Here is a 12309-nt window from a genome sequence, read left to right as displayed (position 1 = left end):
ACTCCCGATGTGGCCTCACCAGAGATCTTTTTCTTCCACTCGGTTCCATGTGATAGATGGTGGTTTTGGCAGTTTGTGCTGGCATGTCATATTGCTTTAAGAAAGAGGGGAGTGAGTCATGCTGGCCTTGTGGAGAAGATTGCTATTACCCTGAAGCAACTGCCCAGAGGAGAGACACTTCCCTGACAGCAGAATAGGGCTGGCAGAAGAAGAGGCAAGAAAATCCAGCAGAGCAGCAAAGGGACGAAGGGAGTGCTCTCGAAGGAGCAGAGAGCAGAGCCAAGGCTAGAGCTCCAGGTTTTTTCCTTGTGGTCCAAGAGAGAACCACATAGCATTTCTACAACTCAGGAAGGCATTCAATGGACTGAAATCACAACTAGAAGGAAGGAACTAGCCAACAAAGTTATTGAGGTCAGAAAGGGAGTTGTTGATAAATTCCTTTTTAGTTCTGTTGCACCTCACATAGCCACTGAGCTGTCTTTGTTTAAAGACAGTTCTGGGCCCCTCAGTTCAGGAAGGACATTGAAGTGCTGGAGTGGGTCCAGAGAAGAGCAACAAGACTGGTGAAGGGACTTGAGCACAAGACCTATGGGGAGAGGCTGAGGGAGCTGGGCTTGTTTAGTCTGGAGAAGAGGAGGCTCAGAGGTGACCTCATCACTCTCTATAACTACCTGAAGGGAAGTTATAGCCAGGTGGGGATTGGTCTCTTCTCCCAGGCAGTCAGCAATAGGACAAGGGGGCATGGGCTTAAACTCTGCCAGGGGAAATTTAGGCTGGACATTAGGAAGAAATTCTTTACAGAGAGAGTGGTCAGGCATTGGAACGGCCTGCCCAGGGAGGTGGTGGACTCGCCGTCCCTGGAGGTTTTTAAAGTGAGGTTGGACATGGCACTTAGTGCCATGATCTAGTAAACAGACTAGAGTTGGACCAAGGGTTGGACTCGATGATCTCTGAGGTCTTTTCCAATCCAGTCGATTCTGTGATTCTGTGATTCTGTGAAAACACAAACTGTTCTAGTGTATAGGCAAGTAAAACCCAGTCTTTTGAGTTTAAAAGGTTTGGTTTGGGTTTTGGTTTTGTTTGTTTGTTTTAGTTTTGTTTTGGGGTTTTGTTGTTGTTTGGTTGTTTTTTGTTTTATTTTGTTTTGTTTAAATTTCCTTCTTTGGTGATCTCACTATAAGAAGGATGCCTAGGCAGATCCATTGCAAAGTTCTGGCTGGCTTAATATCCCATGCATGCATGACTTTGTGCTACTGAACTTGCTACCATTTCTGCCACTTGTCCTCAAGCTGGAAATGATTAAACAAGGTAGATAAATTGTCAGACTGTTCTGTGAGGAAGTGTCAACAGATCGTCGTCTTGCTCTGGAGGACTTCTCTTTTCACACATTGCAGTCTCACGCTAGTCAGCACCTTATCAACCTAATCAGTTCTTGCGGTAATCCTCATCATTTCCACTTCAGTAATAATTTGCATTCACACTAAAACAAGTGCTGTTCTGATATGTGTGAAAATTCATGCTATCACACTGTCCCTGTGTAAAAGGTCAATTATCTTATCCAAAAAGACACTATCTACATTGATAAACCCAGGATTATTCCATTTTGCATTTGCCTTCAGGGCTTTAATTATTCTTTGCTTCAAATATTTCCCAACACTTTATACAGTGTTGCATTCAAACTAAAAGACTCCTCGGAGTTATATGAGTGATTTGTCTTTTCCCATTTTTTATCATGTAAAAATGAAGGGAGATAGAGAGTATATTGACCTGAGTACATTTATTCCGTTGATAAGGCCTGAATTTGTATTCAGTTGAGAAGAGCCATCTATTATCAAATTTTTGCCCTCTTTTACAAGTATCATACATTGTGATCAAGGTTTCCAAGGTTGCTAAATCTTCAGCTTTGCAAGAGCAGCCCGCCTACGTGCCAGATTCATAACAAATATGAAAGATTTTTAAAATAACCTAATTTCAGCAAAGTCTCATTTTTCAACTGAACACTTTGTCAAAAATATTAATCAGACCTAGCCATAGATTTCTTTGACTATAAAGTCTTTTCCATCATCTCTGTAGTCTTTATGACAAGCTTAAGTGGTTGAATTTATGTTCTGTTTGGGTTCTCATACTGTGGCCATAACCTTGCTGTTTAAGTTATTGCTTAATCATTTAAGTTTTGGGTAAACATAGGTTAATGTCACTGGTGCATTATGTAAGTGCTTTTATGGGGTAGTATTTCACTAGAGGGCAAATATGTAAGAATCTTTCCTTGTAGAAATTACCTTCATTTCAATAATATTAACAGTGATTGATGAGTAATTTAAGATTTATTGTCATCATTTTAAAAATGTTTTCAAAGCACTTTTCAATATACTCAAGCTCATGGAGAATTAATGGTGAATGCAGAAGAGTGGTTAGAGATGTCTCACTTTTTCATTTCAATGAATACTTGGTGATGTATTTATCAGGCTATTCAAAATGTTTATCTCATTGTGAGTAGTTCCATCTACAAACAACAAAGCTTCATAGATTTTAAACACAGAAGGGAATACCATACAACACAATATTGCACTAATGATTCCTCATACCACAGAAGGCTACAAGTCTTATAATTAATCCCTACTTCAACTCCAAGAGCAATCTTGCTTTGAAAATTTTTAGTGATACATCTCTTACAATTCTTGCTTAGATGTTCTGGTGCTGATTTTTCTTATCCCAAGACATTTCCTTTTTATGTCTAGCTGTGACTTTCAAAGTCAGATCATCTTACATTTTGCTTATTAGGTGAAAGAGCTGCCTTCTGGTTTATGTTCTTAATGTACAGCAATCAAATCCCCCCTGTACCTCTGCATCAGTGAGTTTTTTGCATCTCTCAATGTAAGTCATGCTTCTCTTACTTTAATCATTGCAGCTTTTCCAAAGCAACTATTTATTTCTTTCTCAGGAGCATATTTCAGATGGACAAGATTTTGGTAGATAGTCTACCAATGGTTACATCAGTAACTCAAGTGATAACATAACCTTCTTTTTTCACTTGGTGTTTCCCAAGGGATCATGTTAGCCACTGCATCATACTATGAAGATTTGTTTAGTTAATTATTATTACTCACAACACTTATTTTTTTCAGTCATTAGTTTCCATACTATTGTCCCACCTTCTGTAAGGATGGCCTACATCATTTATGATATCTATGCTGAAAAGCATTTTGTTTGCTTGCATCTGGCTTACCAAATAATTTATGTCACTGTCTTGATGTTCTGTCTTTGTTCTAATTCAGCACTCCCCCACAGTATTTGAAATGTGAAGATTTTATCAGTAACTGCTTGATTATTATTTGCCTTTTATAGTATATATTTTTTAATCAGTTTATAATCTATGATATTGAATCTTACTTGGGTTACTTTTGCACTTCAGGAGCAACGACAGTCCATACGATGAATCAACAAAACTGGAGAGCAACCTGTATGAAAATGTGTTTTGAGTGAACTTGTACTTTGTGTAACAAAATTCAGCAGGCTGTGACCAAATCCTTCAGCACACTGCTTCTGCTCTGTAATTCAAGGCTCAGTTTTCAAACTGGAGATGAATATTATGCTTTAAAAATGTGTGTGTGTTTTCAGAGAAAACAATCACTGTGCTAAAAAAGATGAAGTTATTTTGAGAATGTGAACATTTCTGCAGATAGCAATAGTTGTCGAAATAATCTTTATTTTCCCAGTAACAGAAACCAGCAACTTGAAAGAGCAAATCCCAATGTTTTCAAAAATATTTCAGCAGATTAAATCTCACCTGCTCTGTTTGTTTTTCAGAGGTGCGGGGAGCCTGGAACGGGTGTGGTGGAGGCATATGAGCTGAGAGCACCAGCCGCAGGAACCAGTAGAACCAGTTCTTCTCTGTACAGCCTGGGAAATCCTGCCTTCAAAGACATGACTTGACTGCTTTTGCTAAAATATCCAGCTCACATTCAGGTAAAATTCAGACTACAAGACACTGTCTACTGAGGCCTACCTGGGTGCAGGCCATTTTCATAAGAGCACATATTTTCCTACCATATGACAGCATAATTTGACTGGCATGTTTTGGATATTTCTCCAAGTGTGAAGACAAAGAGAGCCATGGCAAACTTTATTTTTGTTAAAACTGTACGATTCTTTTTTTCCTGGAAATGAGCTCCTGCCAATATGTATCTCATCCCAATCACAATCCCATTTAAAGGATACTGCTTAAAATCCACAGTCCAGATCTTCCACTAACTGCAGATGTTGGAACCTCTGGCATTTATCAAGATCGTCTTCATCTGTCCTTCACAGGGAGACTGATTTCACAATGGGGATGTTTTTTTACAGACAATGGAAGAAATGTTCTTTTCCAAAAGTCACATCTAGTTAAATGTTGCTTAAAGAACAATAGCAAGCAGCACCTCATTTTACATCTGTAGTGTTTAAACCTGTAGAATGCTAAATAAACCCAAATATGTGTTCTTCTCATTTGACTGGAATATCTAAGCCTCAGTTAGGTCCTGTATTCATTGTTGATGAAGGAAACAGAAAAAGAAATTGTGTCTATCTTTGCAATTTGAGTTGTGGTGACAAGTCTTTGTGTAAATATACATGTACAAGTAAGTTTGATATTGATAACGCACAATGTATTTCGTTTTTCATTGGGATTGCTATCTTTTCTCTGTATAAGTCATAATAATAATTGTGATATTTAAAGAAGGTTGTTGAAAGTCAAAGAAATGGAGCATTGCAATTAAGACTAGTGATGATGTATAAAAGGAAGGGAAGAGTCGGTAAGTCATTATATATAATACACAAGTCAGGATAGACTGACCCGAGCAGCTAACCACTTATTAATAACGTATTCATTTCTAGCAATTTTTGGATTGTTCATGGATACTCTCTTCACACCTTGATGTTTTTATTTTGACATATTGTATTCATCCACAATGATGACATTTGTTCAAGAACCATTTCAAGCTGAAAGAATATTGGTTTCCAGAGGAGTGACTCTGTCCTATACAAATGTTCTCCAGAGGCTTCTTTAGATTGCTACGATCTTTAAATGGTGGAGATACTTTGTTAGGTGGATGCCTAAATACTGGGTGTTAAGGTAATTCATAAAGCAATTAAATTAATCAATCTGCTCCTCTATGATAAGGAAAAATTTACTAAAAGGCTAAACCTCAGATGGTAGGAAGACTTGGCTGTATTATTTTGGAACTCAAAAAAAAAAAAAAAAAAAAAAGGAAAAGAAAAGAGAAATAATTTACTGAAGGAAAGCGTTCTCCACCTGAGATTAACAAAGGAGAAATAGGTCAGCTATAGACTGTAGGTTTGAAACAGATGAGCTGCAAAAGAAATTTAGGACAAGAGACTATTACATCAGACAATTAGAGGAAGGAAAGGGCAGTTGATAAGCAGAGACTGCAATTGCTCAGCAAAAGAATCAAGGACCACGAAAAATCCTTTCCCCTTTTTCATCAGTTTGCTCCACGCTTATGTCAACTTTTACTTGATGGTTGAGAGTGCAGGGGTGTGAACTTATTTGCTCTAAATTGTCAAAAGACAAGAGATTTAAAGATGAAACCCAGTCCTCCTTTAAGACACATGAAAAACAGACCCATTATTGCTTGATTCATATGGAACAACTCGCTAGGCTGACACCCACTCATTTCCTTTCAATCACAATACAGGGGAGTTTCCTGTTTAATCACTTCTCAGATGGTCATAATTTTGTTAGATTCATCCTTTCATCTTCATGATTGTCATGAATTCAACATTAGAAAACATATGCCAATTAGGAGTTGCTGTATGGTGTGTACAGTAAATAGCTTAGCTGGATCAACAAGAAGGTGGAAATGATAAACACATACTGAGAGAAGGTGGGAAAACTGCTCAGGTAAAAACAAACAAAAGAAATCCCACCTTTGTTGAATTAATGGAGGCAGAGGTAGCACACATGTTATAGGACGTTCACACGGGAAATCTAAAGGCAGAAGAAGATTTAGAGTAAAGAAACTCAACACATCATCTGCTGTTGTTGATGCAATGAAGAAATGCAGCCAATTGAGATAACTTTAAAAAAAAATGTTTAAAATATCCAAAATTAGGTATGGAGTAACACTTTGCCCAACTAGTCCCTATAATTCAGTAGGAGTTCTGGTTCCATATAAGGATATAGCCATTTATTTATAAACAAAAGAGATAGAAAAGAAATGAAAGCTTATAGCCGAAAAGAAATGTAAATTTATAGCCTTTTAAAAAGTGATTTATATCAATTATCACTAGATCACGGATGTGTCTAACACAGGTGGCAACATGTAGGATGACAGTTTTATCCATAATAAAGCACATCCTGTACAGGGCTCCTCACAGCACAAAATCATTTTTCCAGACAGCTTTCTATTCCACATAGAAAATATTTTCCATGAGTCATTTTGTTTAAATGTGCAGAAGAATTAACTTTGATTGTTCTCATGTCCTTTTATGTTTGCTGTCTAAGAACATTTAGCTGATACAATGTCTACAGAAAGTGAATTCTAAAGGCAGTCTCCTCATGCTCTGTTCCATATCGTACATTAAACTCTCCAGTATACTCCATGCTCACCTAGTTATTATGTCAAACAATATGATGCTCAGGAATCATATAGTAATTTGACAGAAAGCAGACAGGAATTTCAGAGCTCCAGAGCTCCCTTCTCTGCCTCCTAAAATACAAATAAATCCATACAGTTGAATCATATATTCTTAATTTCATATATTCTTCATTTTTCACCAATCAAATACTGTCTGTTAAGAGTTATTTACTTGCCAGATTCATGATACACACACACACACAAAAAAAAAAAGACTGTTATTCATTCCTATGTAATCAAGATAGCTCAACAACGAGCATCTGACCCTCTTCTGTTACTTCATGATAAAAATTGCTTTCAAAAAATATCTGAGGATGTTGCTGAGGTAAAAAAGTGTTAAATGAAGTGCGCATGCATGGTCGGTCATTGAGAACAAGGGAAGCTGAAAATAGAACCTCCTTGTGAAGAGAGGTATCACTGACTTCAGAAACAACATTAGTGACACAAAATGAGACTGGGGGAAGATGCGGGAGAAAAAGCTTGAGGGCTGTGATCTTTCAGAGGGGAAGCAAAAAAAAATAAAGGAGCACCATGGTGGCATCTGGTCATTAGGGAGAGCAGGGAAACAACCATAGTGAATTTTTAACATAACATGTAGCTTGATAAATTCTAGTAGAAGGAGCTATTGGGGGAGGGCAAGAGACACATGCCTTTTTTTAGACAAGCTACTCATCACCTAACACTACCAGCAAATAGTTTCGATCAAAAAGTTCCAAGAACCTTACATTTCCTCCTAGGCCTATTGAAGCACCAATTGCTTAGATGAAGAGAGGCTTGAATGAGTTTTATCTACCAGTAATGTTTACTATCTCTTTCCACCAGAACTTGGTAGGAAAGCTGCATCATATTGCTTGAGCAGATCTCACGGTTCATCGCATGCCACTGCCCCACCTCTGGAGCTCTCTCTGGCTGTCTTCTGACCTCATGCTCAGCTGATTTACCTCATTAAAATGGGATTAAATGAAGCTAGCAAAAACCAAAACAGAGTTTTGGCTTGTTTAGGAAGATGAATTGGTTCAGTCTGTAGCTGGAGGAATGCCAGAGCCAGTGCAAATGAGGGGATAGGACATGCAACTGAGAGTGTGTTGGAAAGGTGCAAGTGGGACTGATCCATTTTGTGACAGCTGTACTGTGAAAATTCACCTTTGGAAAAAAGGATGGCCATTGTTCCTTTATATCAAATATCTTTGTTTTTAAGATTTTGAAAAGCAATAAGAGAATTTCATCTTAAAAAGAAAACAAACAAACCAAAAACAAACAAACCCACAAAAAACCAAAACAGACTAAAAAAAAAAAAAACCAACAACCCTGGAAAATACAATTATGACATAGAAAAGACAAGTGGCGGTGATTTTCCATGATGTGCTTTAAGAACATGATGGAAAAGAGGACAAAATTCAACACATGAAAAGCCATCATTGAAGTAAAAAACTGGTTTACACTATTTTCTTTCCTGAAACTTTTAAAGCGGGAAAGGAGAACTGGATGCTTTGTTTTCTGGAAAAGTTTGGAAGACATCCAGTATTACCACAACAAACGACCTCTCCCCACAAAGATAATGAAGACAAGATGACATGAAGCATTTCAAAAGACAGGTTGGTATTGCACTAAAATTCAGTTTTCAGTTCATCATCAAACTGTAAAGGGTAAGCCCACCATTTTGTCCTCCTTTTTAACTCTGATTTTCCTTTCTTTAGGTCTCCTTGACTTTACCAGCAGAGGGAGCAGGTGGAAGAACAAATGGGGAAGGAAAAGGAACTGACTTCTTGTTCCAGACAGAGAAAACAAGAACCAGTTTCAGCAGCTGCTGCTAGTGGGTCAGAGTATCCACAGCATGAATACCCTCACTTTGCCCGAGTTATCCCTCCTTCCTCTTGCAGTTCCTTGCAGCAAAGTGGTATTAGAAAGCCTGACCCACCGGTCCTGTCTTATTTTCATCTCTGTGCACTGGTATATTTAGCAGAAAATTGAGGCAAAATTATCTAGCTGATGGCATTTTAAATTCAGCTACACACTACTTTTAACCCTTCCTTTAGCTTTCCTTATGCAATTTCACTGTGTCTCAACCATTTTTCTAGCACTGGGCTTTACCATAAATCTGAAAATGTGCAGCCTATTTGTGTAAAATGAAAACTCAGAAGAATCTTCATCTCTGAAGAATGCAGTGCTAGTTTCAATCTATTGGAGAAGCTTTTCAGCTCACCAAACTCTCACCAAAAGGATTGATAAGCTAAAGTCTAGTTAAAAACAACATTTATAAGCCATTACATATTTTATCCAAGAAGGTTAGTATTCTCTTAAAAACACCTAATTTTCTTCCTGCTTCTCATTTCTACCTAATCACAGACAGCTTCCTCTGCACCACTCATCAATATGGAAGAGACTCAATACCTAATAATGAAATTAAGCCAATTACAATCTCTTATTGCGCATCGAAGATCCTGCAATTTTTTCTTTTTCACAAAAAAACGAGCATGTAAGAAGGAGACTATCACTTTTTTTGAAAGACAAACCTTTTGGCAACATGGGCTTCTTTTCCTTAAAAAAAAAAAAAGTCAATGTATGGGACATGAAAAAAGTAATTTACAAGGGTCAGGCACTGTAGGGATCAGGTCAGTGGTTTAGTGAAATGCTTGATATCAGACTTCTCAGACAGACATTCCTAATAAAATCTCATGCAAGTAGTCTAGCATTATCATGAAGTAAATAGACTTCTCTTGGTCCAACCCAAAGTTGCACACCCCTCTCCCCCCTTTTTTTTAACTCAGTCATGCAGGGGCTTTGAGCAAGATAAACTTATGCCATACAGAGCAAAGGTGAGAACTCAATAGGTATGAAAATAATGTCATTTGCATTGGATCAAAGGTGAGTAATTACTAACCAAAAAGCGATGGCTGACCAGTTTCTGAAATTCTGACTAGCATTTTACAAAAATGATTCATCACACACCATAGAGGAAATGGGTGGCTTTGTAAACACGGCAAACTCCCACAGCAGGGCTATAGGTGTGGCTTATATATCCTTCTCAAGTAGGGGAGATAAACAAGGCTTTGAAAGAAAAGAGCATAGCCAAAGTCCTTAGGTCTGCTGCTGCACCTGGAGAAGTCCACCAAATCTTCCAGAAAACTCTCAGCTTTGAGCTGGTAAGCACTTATTTAGAGAAGGTACAGAAAGATTACAACCAACTGGAAGAAAAGCCTTTAAATGTTTCCATAAAGTGGAAAAAGCTGTGCAGAACCACAGCAGATATTCACCTGTCTTCCTCATATAAAACTATTTCAGACTATATTTGATAAGAGGTTTGATGAGATCATGAGTTGTCACGGTTTATCCCGAGCTTATCCCTTATTAATGTTTATAAATATATTAAAGGTGAGTGCCATGAGGATGGAGCTAGGCTCTTCTCGTTGGCAAACAATGATAGGACAAGGGGCAATGGGATCAAGCTGGAACACAAGAGGTTCCACTTAAATTTGAGAAAAAACTTCTTCTCAGTAAGGGTAACAGAGCACTGGAACAGGCTGCCCAGGGGGGTTGTGGAGTCTCCTTCTCTGGAGACATTCAAGACCCACCTGGACATGTTCCTGTGCAACCTCACTTAGGCGTTCCTGCTCCAGCAGGGGGATTGGACTAGATGATCTTTTGAGGTCCCTTCCAATCCAGAATATACTGTGATACTGTGATACTGTGAGCTAGCAATACAACCATGACAGCTTGCTCACTCACCCCACTCCATACCCCTTCTCCAAATAGGTGAGAGAATCGAAAGGGAAGGAAGAAACTTGGATTGAGATAAACACAGTTTAATAAAATAACAAAATACTAATACACTACTAGTAAATATATATATAAAATAGAAACAATATAAAATAAAAGATGCTCAATGCAATTACTCACAAACTCCGTCCACACCGAGTAGCCAGTTCCAGGAAACAGCACTTGATCCCAAACAGCTGATCCCAAAGAGAGAAAAAAGGAAAAAAGGCATAGAGGCCCAGAGGCCTCTGCAAAATGGCAAAAGGCTGAACTAAACATCCTAAACAGAACTCTCCTGTCTCCAACAAAAAGAACAAAGAAAGCCAAGAAGCGAGAGAGACCAGAATCTCCCGATTCTCCTTAAATATGAAGCATGACACTAATGGGATGGAATACTGTCATTCATCAGTCTGGATGTCAGTCAAGCTGTGCCCCATCCATGTTCCCCTTCCTTGATACCTCACATCTGTGGGTAGGGTGGTCAGAGTGTCCTTGGCTCTTGGACCAGAGCAATTAAAAACTTTAATTCTGTCCCGGGTTGTTATCTCTTGTTCTCAAACGAAGTCCAAATAATAACTATGCTAGGTATGAAAAAGAAAGCTTTTCAACCCGCAAAGAAACTAACTCATTTTCACTTGAACAAGCACATGAGTGACAGGGCTCAGGCTAAGCAGGTTAGATTTATTCTTCTAAAAAGTTCAGAGAAGTATCAATTGATTAATATTAGCATCCCATCCACATTACAGAGTCCCTATGTAGCCATTTTTCTCTAAACAGAAGATATTGATTGATTGACCTAGCCGCACACTGAGTATTACATAAACCAGTAGTTGGCAAGATTTGTTCAGTTTTGGAGTCATCAACATTTTCCCATGGAAGTGCAGATCCCTGAAGAGTGAATTCAAATTGAATGACAAAAGTCTGGAGATTCTTAGTTGCTTTTCTTGGATCACTGAGAAGTAACTAACCATGGGCTGAAAATCACTGAAATATATAGGTCATATATGGCCGTGTGTGAAACAGTTCCACTTCTAATACCTTGATAAATATTTCTTTCCCTTCCTACCTTTTTGATGTCTTTCAAGAAACTAGTCCATAGTGTTTCTTTACACCTCGGTCTGACAGGACTGTATTCTTAAGGAATAAGTGGACTCAAGAGTTTAGAAAATAAAAATCCTTTTATATGCAAATGATATCCTCTTACTTGATACAATCCCAGATCAGTCTAGTCTGTATTGTATTCTGTGTTTATGAAGTAAATTAGAATAAATTGAAAGGAATGATCATCTCATTAAATAAGTTGGAAGCACTCCCTCTACAGGGACATTCAGATAGGAACAAAAGAACTTCAAACATGTTAGCATCCAGTTTCCAAAGGAAATTCACAGTCAAGGTTAACCTAGACCTATTAATTATGCAGTTAGTAAGTGACTTAAATAGATGGTGAGTGCTACCTCTTTCCATATGGGGTAAACGTAATTAAAATGAATGCTGGTGCTGGTATTTTGTTTACTTTCAACTCTCTCCCTATCCATATTCCTGACAGTTATTTTAACAAAACTAACATGTTGAGATTATCCTTGTGGGACACTGGCAACCAGACCAGAAATGCTTTAGAAGCCCTAGAGAAGACATTAACCTCTGACTGGGTGGTCACCAAAAGACCACAGATAAGCCGGGATTACTTGTGCATCCTCTAGTCACAGCCCAAGATCCCATCTAATTAGTGCATATGTTAATATCGCACACATTAATACTCAATAACATATCTTGATGAATAGATTAGATAAAACATGCAAGGACTCAAAAACTGCTACCCCTGAAATGCAATTCCTGAAATATCTTGGTCCTTGCACTCAGACCCAGATTGCTAAATACAGGATGACCATCCTGTAAAAAACAGGTAGCTTTTATGCCA

The sequence above is a fragment of the Nesoenas mayeri genome (genome assembly GCF_963082525.1).
Source record: "Nesoenas mayeri genome assembly, chromosome: 2".
Lineage (NCBI taxonomy): Eukaryota > Metazoa > Chordata > Aves > Columbiformes > Columbidae > Nesoenas > Nesoenas mayeri.
Note: the sequence above shows the minus strand (reverse complement) of the source record.